Genomic DNA, 13,315 nt, shown 5'->3' on the forward strand with positions numbered 1-13,315 from the left:
GGCGGGGTCGGCGGGGTCCGGCCGGCATCGCGGTGGTGCGCGGCGGCTCCGGTCGCCGGGCGGAAGGAGGCGGCGGCGGCGGAGCGAACGAGGCGGCGGGGGCCGAGCGCGGTGCGGCGGCGGCGGCTTCGGGCCGCGGGGGCCCTCCCGGGCCGCGCGGTGGGAGGCGGCAGCGAGGCCACGTGGCAGGGCGCCACTGGTGCGGGCGGCGGCGGCGATTTTGTCCGGTGCCGGCGGACACGTCCGGCGCGCGGAGAGGAGCGGGGAGCTAGGGTTTGGACGAGGGGATCCGGATTTTTCGGGGAGGGGATATAAATAGGCATAGGAGGAGCTAGGAGAGTCCAAATGAGGTGCGGTTTTCGGCCACGCGATCATGATCGAACGATCTAGATGATGGAGCAGAGTTAGGTGGGTTTTGGGCCAAATTGGAGGGATGTTGGGCTGCAACACACACGAGGCCTATTCGGTCCCTCGGTTAACCGTTGAAGTATCCAACGAAGTCCAAATGATACGAAACATGACAGGCAGTCTACCGGTAGTAAACCAAGGCCGCTTGGCAAGTCTCGGTCCAATCCGGAAATGTTTAATCACCACATACGAAAGAAAGCTAGAAAAGACCACCGAAGGAGAACGAAGCGCCGGAATGCAAAACGGACAACGGGGAAAATGCTCGAATGCATGAGATGAACACGTATGCAAATGCAATGCACATGATGACATGATAAGAGATGCATGATAACGACAATAACACACGGAGACAAAAACCCGAACCCGAACCCGAGAAAATAAAATAACTTAATGCCGGAAACGGCAAGAGTTGGAGTACAAATTGGGAAAGTTACATCCGGGGTGTTACAACACTCCACCACTACGAAAGGATCTCATCCCAAGATCTAGGACTGAAAGAACGCCGGGTACTCAGAACGGAGGTGATCCTCGCGTTCCCAGGTAGCTTCACGGTCGGAATGATGTGACCACTTGACTTTAAGAAATTTGATTGACTTGTTGCGAGTCTTGCGTTCAGTCTCTTCGAGAATAGCAACTGGGTGCTCACGATAGGAAAGATCTTCTTGGAGCTCAATGTCCTCGAAGTTGACGGTGCGGTCAGGAGTCTTGAAGCACTTTCGAAGCTGAGAGACATGGAACACGTCATGAACATTTGCAAAGTTTGAAGGAAGCTTGAGTTGATAGGCGAGGTCGCCTCTCTTGCTGACAATCTTGAAAGGTCCCACGTATCTAGGGGCAAGCTTCCCTTTGATACCGAAGTGACGAGTACCTTTCATAGGAGAGACGCGGAGGTAAACCTGATCTCCAATCTCGAAAGCCAAATCACGGTGCTTACTATCATAGTAGCTCTTCTGGCGGGATTGGGCTGCTTTGAGGTTATCACGAATGACTTTGCACATTTCTTCTGCCTCTGTGATTAAGTCATTACCCAAAAGCTGACGTTCACCGGTTTCAGACCAGTTGAGAGGGGTACGGCACTTCCTGCCATACAGAATTTCAAATGGGGCCTTGCCCGAACTTGCTTGAAAACTGTTGTTGTAGGAGAATTCAGCATAAGGAAGACAATCCTCCCACTTCATGCCGAAAGAGATCACACAAGCCCTGAGCATATCTTCAAGAATCTGGTTGACACGCTCGACTTGACCACTAGTTTGAGGATGGAAAGCTGTGCTGAAGCGGATGTTGGTGCCCATGGCCTTCTGAAAAGAATCCCAAAACTTGGATGTAAAGATGCTGCCACGGTCTGAAGAGATCACCTATGGAATACCGTGCAGAGAGACAATACGAAGGTATAGAGTTCCGCCAATTGAGCTGCAGTGATCGACTCTTTGATAGGCAGAAAATGAGACACTTTGGTGAGTTTGTCGATGACAACGAATATAGCATCATTGCCATGCTTGGACTTTGGAAACCCAGTCACGAAGTCCATTTCAATGTGGTCAAACTTCCATTCTAGAATGGCAAGATGTTGGAGGAGACCTGCTGGCCTTTGGTGTTCTGCCTTCACTCTTCTGAAGACATCACATTCATTCACGAATTGAGCAATCTCGCGCTTCATTCGAGTCCACCAATAAGCTTGCTTGAGGTCCTGATACATCTTCGTGCTCCCAGGGTGGATGGAGAGGAGAGAATTGTGAGCCTCGTTCATGATCACTTTACGGAGGTCACCTTTGGGTACCACAATACGATCCTCGAAGAAGAGAGTATCCTTGTCATCAAGGCGGTAGCATTTGTACTTGGGTTGACTCTTGGCAATCCCAATCTTCACCTTTTTCACCATAGCATCAAGAAGCTGGGCTTGGCGAATCTGATCTTCCAAGGTAGGAGAAACTTGAAGGTTGGCGAGGAAACCTTGAGGAACGACTTGCAGGTTAAGTTTGCGGAAGGCTTCACAAAGCTCGGGTTGATAAGGCTTGAGAATCAGACTGTTGCAGTAAGCTTTCCTGCTCAATGTGTCAGCAATCACATTAGCCTTTCCTGGAGTATACTCCATACTCAGATTATACTCTTGAATCATTTCGACCCATCGAGTTTGCCTGAGGTTGAGATTAGGCTGAGTGAAGATGTACTTGAGACTCTTGTGATCAGTGAAAATGTCCACTTTTCTTCCCAACAAGAGATGTCTCCAAGTCAAAAGAGCATGCACAACTGCCGCCAACTCGAGATCATGAGTGGGGTAGTTCTTCTCATTAGGCTTCAACTGGCGAGAGGTATAAGCAACGACTTTCTTCTCTTGCATCAATACCGCGCCAAGACCTTGGAGAGAGGCATCACAAAAGACCTCGTACGGCTTGGATTCATCAGGCGGAGTCAGAACTGGAGCAGTGATCAATTTCTCTTTCAAAGTGTTGAAAGCAATGTCACACTCCGGAGACCAAACGTACTTGACATGCTTCTGGAGAACATTGGAGAGAGGCTTCGCGATCTTAGAAAAGTTCTCAACGAATCTTCGGCAATAGCTTGCGAGACCGAGAAAACTGCGGAGTTGCTTCACGTTCCGAGGAGGTTCCCAATTCACAATTGCAGACACCTTCTCAGGATTCACGGCAATGCCCTTGGCAAAGATGATATGACCAAGATAAAGAACCTCATCGAGCCAAAATTCACACTTGGAGAACTTGGCGTAGAACTGATGTTCTCTGAGGTTATCAAGAACCAAACGCAAGTGCTTGGCATGATCTTCCTTGTTCTTTGAGAAAACCAGAATGTCGTTGAGATAGACCAAAATGAAGTCATTGGTGTAGGCATTGAAGATGAAGTTCATCATGCGAGAGAACGTCGGAGGAGCGTTGACGAGGCCAAAAGACATGACAGTGTATTCATATGAACCAAAGCTTGTCCTGAAAGCCGTCTTGGGAATATCTTGCTCACGGATACGAATCTGATGATAACCCATACGGAGATCAAGTTTGGAGAATATTTGGGCACCTTTGAGTTGTTCGAACAGCTCATTGATGTTGGGAAGTGGGTATTTGTTCTTGATGGTCTTCTTGTTCAATGGACGGTAATCAACACAAAGTCGGTCCGTTCCATCCTTCTTCTTCACAAAAAGAACACCACAATCCCACGGAGAAGAACTAGGCCGGATGAGACCCATTTTCTCTTGAATATCGAGTTGCTTGTTCAGCTCCTTCAACTCTTCAGGTCCGAGCTTGTAAGGACGCTTGCACACAGGTTCCGTGCCAGGCTCAAGATCAATAACGAATTCAACTGGCCGGTGCGGAGGCATTCCTGGAAGCTCTTCTGGAAAGACGTCTTGATATTCGCAAACAACTGGAATTTGCGAGATAGCATCCAATTCACCCTTCTCATTGAGAGAAAATAGACGGATAGTATCATCACGAGCGGCAAAGACAATTACATCCTCAGACGAATGAGTCAATTAAATCTTCCTGGAAGCACAATCAAGCTGAGCCTTGTGCTTAGAAAGCCAATCCATTCGGAGAATAAGATCAATATCCGAGTTACCAAGCACCATAGGAGAAGAGAGAAACTTGTAATCTCCCAACGTGATAGTAACATCTGGAGCCATCATTTTGGTGTTCATGAGAAAACCCGGAGAAGAAACTGCTATCGGCTTAGGCAAATCAATAGTATGCACATCATGCATAGATGCAAAAGGCTTCGATAAAAATGATAAAGATGCACCAGTGTCGAAAATAACTCTTGCGGGAATGTCATTAACAGGAAGGTTACCCATGATCACATCTGGTGAGTCCTCTGCCTGAGCTGCATTCAGTAAGTTGACCTTGGCAGACTTGGGGTTATGCTTGACCACAGCTGTACTTGCTGATCTGACAGGAGGAGGAGGAAGACGCCTCTGGTTGAAACACTTGTTGGCATAGTGACCCTTCTGTTGGCACTTGTTGCACGTGACCTCTGAAAGCGGACGGTGGTACGGAGCACTCGATCTTGGAGCTTGAGATGAAGTCTTGTTCTGAAAGCCAGGGTTGGGTGGGTGGGAAGAACCACTGCCACCTTTGCTCTTCTGCTGATACGGCTGACGAAACGGAGGAGGAGGAAGCCAAAACTTCTGCTGCTTGGCCACTTGAGTAGAGGAAGAAGAAGTAACATCTCCGACTCGCTTCTTGGAAGCATCACACCTCAACTGACAGCCTCTTGCTTCAATGCCATGTTGTAGAACTCATCGTATCTCAAGGGCTCGAAGAGGACAAGAGCTAGCTGAATTTCTTCTCTGAGACCACCCCTGAACTGGTATATCATGCTCTTCTCATCAGGGACGTCCTGCTTGGCAAAGCGCGCGAGCTTCTGGAACAACTTGTTGTAGTCATAGACAGACAAAGAGCCTTGCTTCAGGTTGCGGAATTCCTCACGCTTGCTTTCAACCACGCTCTGAGGAATATGATGAGCTCGGAAATCTCGACGGAAATCATCCCAAGTGATAACACGTCCACCTCTGGAGTCCTTGTACTGCTGGAACAATTCTGCAGCTTGATCTTTGAGTTGGAAAGAAGCGAACTTGACAAAGTCCTCGGGCCTGATGTTACTGCACTCGAAATGCTTGCACAGATCCACAAGCCAATCGTCAGCATCGGTTGCCTCAACACAATTGCTGAAAGTCTTTGGCCCGTTAGCAAGGAACTGGTTGAGTGAAGCAAAGTGATTCTGATTGTTGCCTTGATTCCCTTGGTTGCCTTAAATACGCTCTTGGAGAATTTGCATGATCAACTGTGTGGTTGCATTGGTTGCGGCCATCACAGCTTGCCATGCCTCCGGAGGAGGTGGAGGTGGTGGCGGATCAGGATTCGGAGTCGTGCGTGTTGGAGGAGCCATCCTGAAGAGGTTGACCACCATTAACACATTGACAGAGAAATATTGAAGCTGAATCCAACGGAATGAAAATTGCAACATATAGTCTTCACATCCGAACAAAATGAACGAATGCATTCCTCTTGAAATGGTCACATATCCATAATTTGAGAAGCCACGTAGAATTAAGGTAGAAAAATAAATCAACAAGGTACGGATCAAGAACGAATAATCGGTAAGAAATCCCAATCTCAAACCAATATCCGTGGAAGAAGAACTAGAGCTACTAGAATACCCACCTATGAAACTCCCGAACTTTTCCGGTTATGCAATCAGGTGTTGGGATACAGGGGAAGCATAATATCTCACCCAAACTAGCAAATCCTACATCCAGCTGTATCCATCCTTCAACACATAACCAAGAAACCTTCGGAAACCATCTACCTCAACCTTCGAAAAGCATCCGTTATACAAGTTATGGCGATACTCCCGAACTCCCGCCCCAGTACTGGGTGGCGTCGAGGTTATCTCACCAACGAACTGCATAAAAGAGATTTTCGATGTCGGCGTACTAAACTCAGGTTTGCCAGAACTGCAATGATAAAATTATGATGACAACACCTCAGAGCTCAACTCCCCAGGACACTTCCACTAAACCCTTGACAGGAGGCACCAAGACAATGTTCTCATCATAAAACCATCGGAACGATTCCAAGATACCCGCGTGATCCTAAATTTTTTTTAGTGAAATTTGAGAAGAGAAGAGTGAAAACTCTACGTCAGGATGCCTTACCAGAGCGATGAGGAGACTGGGAAGTAAAAAGAATTCCTAAACTCTCCGATATATAATTCATAAATGACTCAAAACATTTTTCTAGACTCAACAATGGCTGCTAAAAACGATCAAGCAGTGGGGGCTCCTAAGGTCGGGGAAGGCTCTGATTACCAACTTGTAACACCCTCGATGCGACTATATCTCCCACGTGTCGAGGCACGACTTAGAGGCATAATCGCATTGAAGGCATATGTCGCAAGTTAGGCAATCTTCACAACATCCCATGTAATATGAATAATAAAGGGGAGATAACATAGTTGGCTTACACTCGCCACGTCAATCAAGTACATAAATAACATTACATCATCCAAACACGCATGGCCCGACTACGGCGCCAAAATAAAAGATAACCCAACATGCGACATGGTCCCAATCACCCCCAACTGGGCACCACTACTGATCATCGGGAAAGGAAACATAGTAATGTTGAGCGTCCTCATCGAACTCCCACTTGAGCTCATACGCGTCTGCTGGAGCGGAATCATCAGGCCCTGCATCTGGTGTAATAGTAATCTGTGAGCCACAGGGACTCAGCAATCTCGCACCCTCACGATCAAGACTATTTAAGCTTAAAGGTAAGGCAAGGTAATATATGTGGAGCTGTAGCAAGCGACTAGCAAATATGGTAGCTAACTTATTCGCAAAAGAGAGCGAGAAGAGGAGGCAAAGCGCGAGCGAGAAACTAGAGAACAACCTACGCAAGCATTACTCCAACATCGTGTCCACTTCCCGGACTCCGCCGAGAAGAGGCCATCATGGTAACACACTCAGTTGATTCATTTTAATTAAGTTAAGGTTCAAGTTATCTACAACCAGACATTAACAAATTCCCATCTACCCATAACCGCGGGCACGGCTTTTGGAAGTTCAAATCCCTGCAGGGGAGTCCCAACTTAGCCCATGACAAGCTCTCACGGTGAACGAAGGAATAGACCTCCTCCCAATACATTCCGATCAGACTCGGTATCTCGGTAATTCAAGACACTTCGACAGGTTAAAACAAGACCAGCAACACCGCCCGAATGTGCCGACAAATCCCGATAGGAGCTGCACATATCTCTTTCTCAGGGCACACTCAGATGAGCAAGACGTCGGGTAGGCCAGCCCAGAGTTGCCCCTAGTAGCCCCGGACATCGCTCGATTGGACCAACACTCAGAGGAGCACTGGCCTGGGGGGGGGGGTTAAAATAAGATGACCCTTGAGTCTGCAGAACCCAAGGGAAAGAAAAGGCTAGGTGGCGAATGGTAAAACCAATGTTGGGCATTGCTGGAAAAGCTTTAATCAAGGCAAACTATCAAGGGGTTCCCATTATAACCCAACCGCGTAAGGAACGCAAAATTCGGGAACATAACACCGATATGACGGAAACTAGGGCGGCAAGAGTGGAACAAAACACTAGGCAAGAGGCCGAGCCTTCCACCCTTTACCAAGTATATAGATGCATTAAGATAACAAGATAATATAAAGATATCCCAACAAGTAAATAAATGTTCCAACAAGGAACGGCCTCCAATCTTCACCTGCAACTAGCAACGCTATAAGAGGGGCTGAGCAAAGCGGTAACATAGCCAATCAACGGTTTGCTAGGACATGGTGGGTTAGAGGTTTGACATGGCAATTTTGGGAGGCTTGAAAGCAAGTGGTAGGCATCGTAGCATTGGCATAGCAAAAGAGCGAGCAACCTAGCATAGCAAAGATAGTAGTGATTTCGAGGGTATGATCATCTTGCCTGCACAGTTGTCAGAGTTGACTGGATCCTCGAAAGCAAACTCAACGGGCTCCTCGTTAGCGAACTCGTCTCCCGGCTCTACCCAAACAAGGCAAACAAGCAACAAGGATACAATCAACCACGTGCAAACTCAAACAACGCAATGCAAAGATGGTATGCTATGCGGGATGCGATGCGGGATGCAAAATGCAAGATATGACAGGGAATGCATGAACCTGGCCTCAACTTGGAAATCCAAGTGTGCCACTGGAAATATGAGATGAAATCGCTTGAAAACGATATAAAGAACACCGGAATCGGAGTTACGGTTTGGAAATGGCAAGCGATTCAAAAATGACACCGGTCTGCAATTTACAGCAAGTAGGCATCTAAATGCAATAAGATGAACATGCTACAGCACCCAAACATGACAACAAAATGCATGGCAGGGATGCATTCAAGATGCTTAACAAAAATCTAGCACTGAGCTATGGCTAATTCATCCAATAACAGGTTCAAACAAGCATGGCAAAAATGCATATGACAAACAGATCTCAGACTTAGTGAAATTAACACTTGTCTGGAATTTCAGATCAGATAGCACTCTTCGGAGCAACAAAACTACATGTTACAGGACATGAACATGGAAAAGTAAAGCATGGCATGGAGCTACTCAAAGAGCTTAACAAAAGTCCCTTAGTGACCTTGAGCCAAAAGGGATCAGAAAATACAATTGCAAGCATGTGCACATAGCAAAAACATAATCAGTTTTCAGACTTGGTGAAAACTGACACATGCTGAAACATAACTCAAGTAGGCATGTTTACGAGCTCGATGCACTCACTACGGTGCAAGTCATGGCAATACAAGCATACATATATCAATAAGGCACAAAATGCAAGCTAGACATGGCAAGAACAATAGCATAGCATGCACGGATCAACTACAACATCATCCGCAAAATTGTAAACAAGTTGACAATCTGCAAAATTGCAAACAAAGACATGGATGGATAGAGTACTACAATATTAACAAAACATCCTTACTGATCATCCTCAAAAGAGGCACGGATCACTAGGAAACAACATGAACATATGGCATCATGAGATAAACAGCTCAAGGACTTAGTGGAAATGCTAAGTCCCTGAAAACAGAATTAACAAGTGCACCACTTTGCAAGCTTGTGCTATTCACCACACACATCACAAAAATACATGGGTTGCACCTCTGGAAAGATGGCAAAACCCTTAACAAAATGTATGTAGAACTCATGGGCATATCATGCACGCATTAATCATGGCAAAAATGACAAAAACCTAAATGGAGTAGCAGATCTGACAATTAACTCAAGTAGCCCTCTTCTAACAGCAGTTCGGGCATCAATATGAACTCAAATGAAAATGATGCAATAGAATGAAATGATGTACTCTCTGAGATGAACATTTTGATATGCTATATGCATGAATCGGAGCTAGGGATGCAAAGTTACGGGGCCGTGAACATGAGCACTTGAAACGGAAATTTTAGGGACTTAGACGAAAATTCAACCTCCCAGATCTAGGGTTTGACCCGAGGCACGCGAACCGAGGAAGACGGCGGGCACTGTTCATGGCGGGGACGAGGACGGCGGCCAGCGAGGGCGAGGTCGCCGGTGGCCGGGGGCGACGGCGCATGGGCCCGCGGTCGCCGGAGCTGGGGCCGGCCAGAGCTACCTCGGCGGCGGCGAGCGGCTCCGGGTGGCGAGGAAGAGGCGGCGGGGTCGGCGGGGTCCGGCCGGCGTCGCGGTGGTGCGCGGCAGCTCCGGTCGCCGGGCGGAAGGAGGCGGCGGCGGCGGAGTGAACGAGGCGGCGGGGGCCGAGCGCGGTGCGGCGGCTGCGGCTTCGGGCCGCGGGGGCCCTCCCGGGCCGCGCGGTGGGAGGCGGCGGCGAGGCCACATGGCAGGACGTCACTGGTGCGGGCGGCGGCGGCGATTTTGTCCGGCGCCGGCGGACACGTCCGGCACGCGGAGAGGAGCGGGGAGCTAGGGTTTGGACGAGGGGATCCGGATTTTTCGGGGAGGGGATATAAATAGGCATAGGAGGAGCTAGGAGAGTCCAAATGAGGTGCGGTTTTCGGCCACGCGGTCGTGATCGAACGATCTAGATGATGGAGCAGAGTTAGGTGGGTTTTGGGCCAAATTGGAGGGGTGTTGGGCTGCAACACACACGAGGCCTATTCGGTCCCTCGGTTAACCGTTGAAGTATCAAACGAAGTCCAAATGATACGAAACTTGACAGGCGGTCTACCGGTAGTAAACCAAGGCCGCTTGGCAAGTCTCGGTCCAATCCGGAAATGTTTAATCCCCACATACGAAAGAAAGCTAGAAAAGAACACCGGAGGAGAACGAAGCGCCGGAATGCAAAACGGACAACGGGGAAAATGCTCGAATGCATGAGATGAACACGTATGCAAATGCAATGCACATGATGACATGATAAGACATGCATGACAACGACAACAACACACGGAGACAAAAACACGAACCTGAGAAAATAAAATAACTTAACGCCGGAAACGGCAAGAGTTGGAGTACAAATTGGGAAAGTTACATCCGGGGTGTTACACGGGGCCCGCTACTTATCCACGTGGACCGGGTGGGGTCAATGCTTGGAGAGGCTGACTGGCGGGGCCCGTGCGCTGGTGGGGCCCGCCGGCAGGGGTCTTCTCCTTCATCTCTCCCGCGCCCGCAGAGGAAGAGGGAGGAGCACGGCGCCGACGCTCGTCCGGCCGGCTCGGGTCGACTCAGGCAACACCTCGGCCACCAAAATGCGTTGCATGGAGAGGTGCACCCGACTGAGGGCAGCCCACTCATCGGAGAACGCGGAGACGAGCAGGTGTGTGACCACGGGGGACGACGGCTTCGGTCGGCGATGGGAAACACGGCGAGAGGCCACCGGAAGAAGAGGAGGAGGGCGGGGAAGTCTCTAGAATGATGGTGGATGGCTCTCGTGGTGGAAGGAGAGAGGGAGTGGCTCGCCATTGCTGGAATCGTGGAGGGCAGAGACGTCGGCCATGGCGGCCATTGGAGGGCTCGGGAGCTCTTGGAGCTCAAGGGAGGGGTCAGGGAGAACTGAGGGAGTGAGGCAAGGCTGTTGGAGTGTGATACGTCTCCAACGCATCTATAATTTTTGATTGCTCCATGTTATATTATCTACTGTTTTGGGCAATATTGGGCTTTATTATCCACTTTTATATTACTTTTGGTACTAACCTATTGACCGGAGGCCCAACCCAGATTTGTTGTTTTATGCCTATTTCAGTGTTTTGAAGAAAAGGAATATCAGACGGAGTCGAAACGGAACGAAATCAACTAGAGAAGTTATTTTTGGAAGGAAACACACCTGATGGACTTGGACCCCACGTCAGGGGAGACACGAGGTGCTCACGAGGGTGGGGGGCATGCCCCACTGCCTCGTGGGGCCCCCGTGGCTCCTCTGACGTCCTCCCTGCACCCATATATATCCACGTACCCTAAAACTTCCAGAACGCATAATAGATCGGGAGTTCCGCCGCCAGAAGCCTCCATAGCCACCAAAAACCAATCGGGACCATGTTCCGGCACCCTACCGGAGGGGGCAACCCTCACCGGTGGCCAGCTTCATCATCCCGGTGCTCTCCATGACGAGGAGGGAGTAGTTCTCCCTCGGGGCTGAGGGTATGTACCAGTAGCTATGTGTTTGATCTCTCTCTCTCTCTCTCGTGTTCTTGAGATGATACGATCTTGATGTATCACGAGCTTTGCTATTATATTTGGATCCTATGATGTTTCTTTCCCCCTTTTCTCTCTTGTAATGAATTGAGTTTCCCCTTTGAAGTAATCTTATCGGATTGAGTCTATAAAGACTTGAGAACACTTGATGTATGTCTTGCCGTGGATATCTGTGGTGACAATGGGATACCACGTGCTACTTGTTGTATGTTTTGGTGACCAACTTGCGGGTTTCGTGACATTGGGAACCTATGCATAGGGGTTGGCACATGTTTTCATCGTGATTCTCCGGTAGAAACTTTGGGGCACTTTTTGAGGTTCTATGTGTTGGTTGAATAGATGAATTGAGATTGTGTGATGCATATCATATAATCATGCCCACGGATACTTGAGGTGACAATAGAGTATCTAGGTGACATTAGGTCTTTGGTTGATTTGTGACTTAAGGTGTTATTCTAGTACGAACTCTAGGGCTGTTTGTGACACATAGGAATAGCCCACCGGATTGATTGGAAAGAATAACTTTGAGGTGGTTTCGTACCCTACCATAATCTCTTCGTTCGTTCTCCGCTATTAGTGACTTTGGAGTGACTCTTTGTTGCATGTTGAGGGATAGTTATGTGATCCAATTATGTTAGTATTGTTGAGGGAACTTACACTAGCGAAAGTATGAACCCTAGGCCTTGTTTACTATCATTGCAATACCGTTTGTGCTCACTTTTACCACTAGTTACCTTGCTGTTTTTATATTTTCAGATTACGAAAACTATTATCTACTATCCATATTGCACTTGTATCACCATCTCTTCGCCGAACTAGTGCACCTATACAATTTACCATTGTATTGGGTGTGTTGGGGACACAAGAGACTCTTTGTTATTTGGTTGCAGGGTTGCTTGAGAGAGACCATCTTCATCCTACGCCTCCTACGGATTGATAAACCTTAGGTCATCCACTTGAGGGAAATTTGCTACTGTCCTACAAAGCTCTGCACTTGGAGGCCCAACAACGTCTACAAGAAGAAGGTTGTGTAGTAGACATCAAGCTCTTTTCTGGCGCCGTTGCCGGGGAGGTTAGCGCTTGAATGTATATCTTTAGATCTTGCAATCAAGTCTCTTAGTTTCGTGTTTTATCACTAGTTTAGTTTATAAAAGAAAATTAAAAAAATGAATTGAGTTTGTCTGATACGCTTCACCTTTTTAATATCTTTCGTGAGTATGATGGAAAGGATAATTGTGCTCAAGTGCTAGAAGAAGAAATCTATAAAATATTTGGCACTAAATATTTGAATGATGAGCATGATTGCAATGTTGTTAGTATGAATTGCTTGAATATCCATGATGCTAATGATATGCAAAGCCACAAGCTTGGGCAAGCTATGTTTGATGAAGATGATATTTTTTTGTCCCCCAAGTTTTCATGAGCAAATTTATTATGATGAAAGCATGCCTCCTATCTATGATGATTATTGTGATGACACGTATGCTTTAAATAATAATGATAACCATGAAACTTGTCATCTTGATCTTAATTTTCAATCACATGATAGTTATTTTGTTGAGTTTGCTCCCACTATTATTCATGAGAAGAATTTTGCTTGTGTGGAGAGTAGTAAATTTTCTATGCTTGTAGATCATGAAAATAATGCTTTAGGTGCTGGTTATATTGTTGAATTCATTCATGATGCTACTGAAAATTATTATGAGGGAGGAATATATGCTTGTAGGAATTGCAATAATATCAAGT

The sequence above is a fragment of the Triticum urartu genome, chromosome 2A (assembly GCF_056163025.1).
Source record: "Triticum urartu cultivar PI428250 chromosome 2A, HENAU_Tu73, whole genome shotgun sequence".
In the NCBI taxonomy this organism is placed as follows: Eukaryota; Viridiplantae; Streptophyta; class Magnoliopsida; order Poales; family Poaceae; genus Triticum; species Triticum urartu.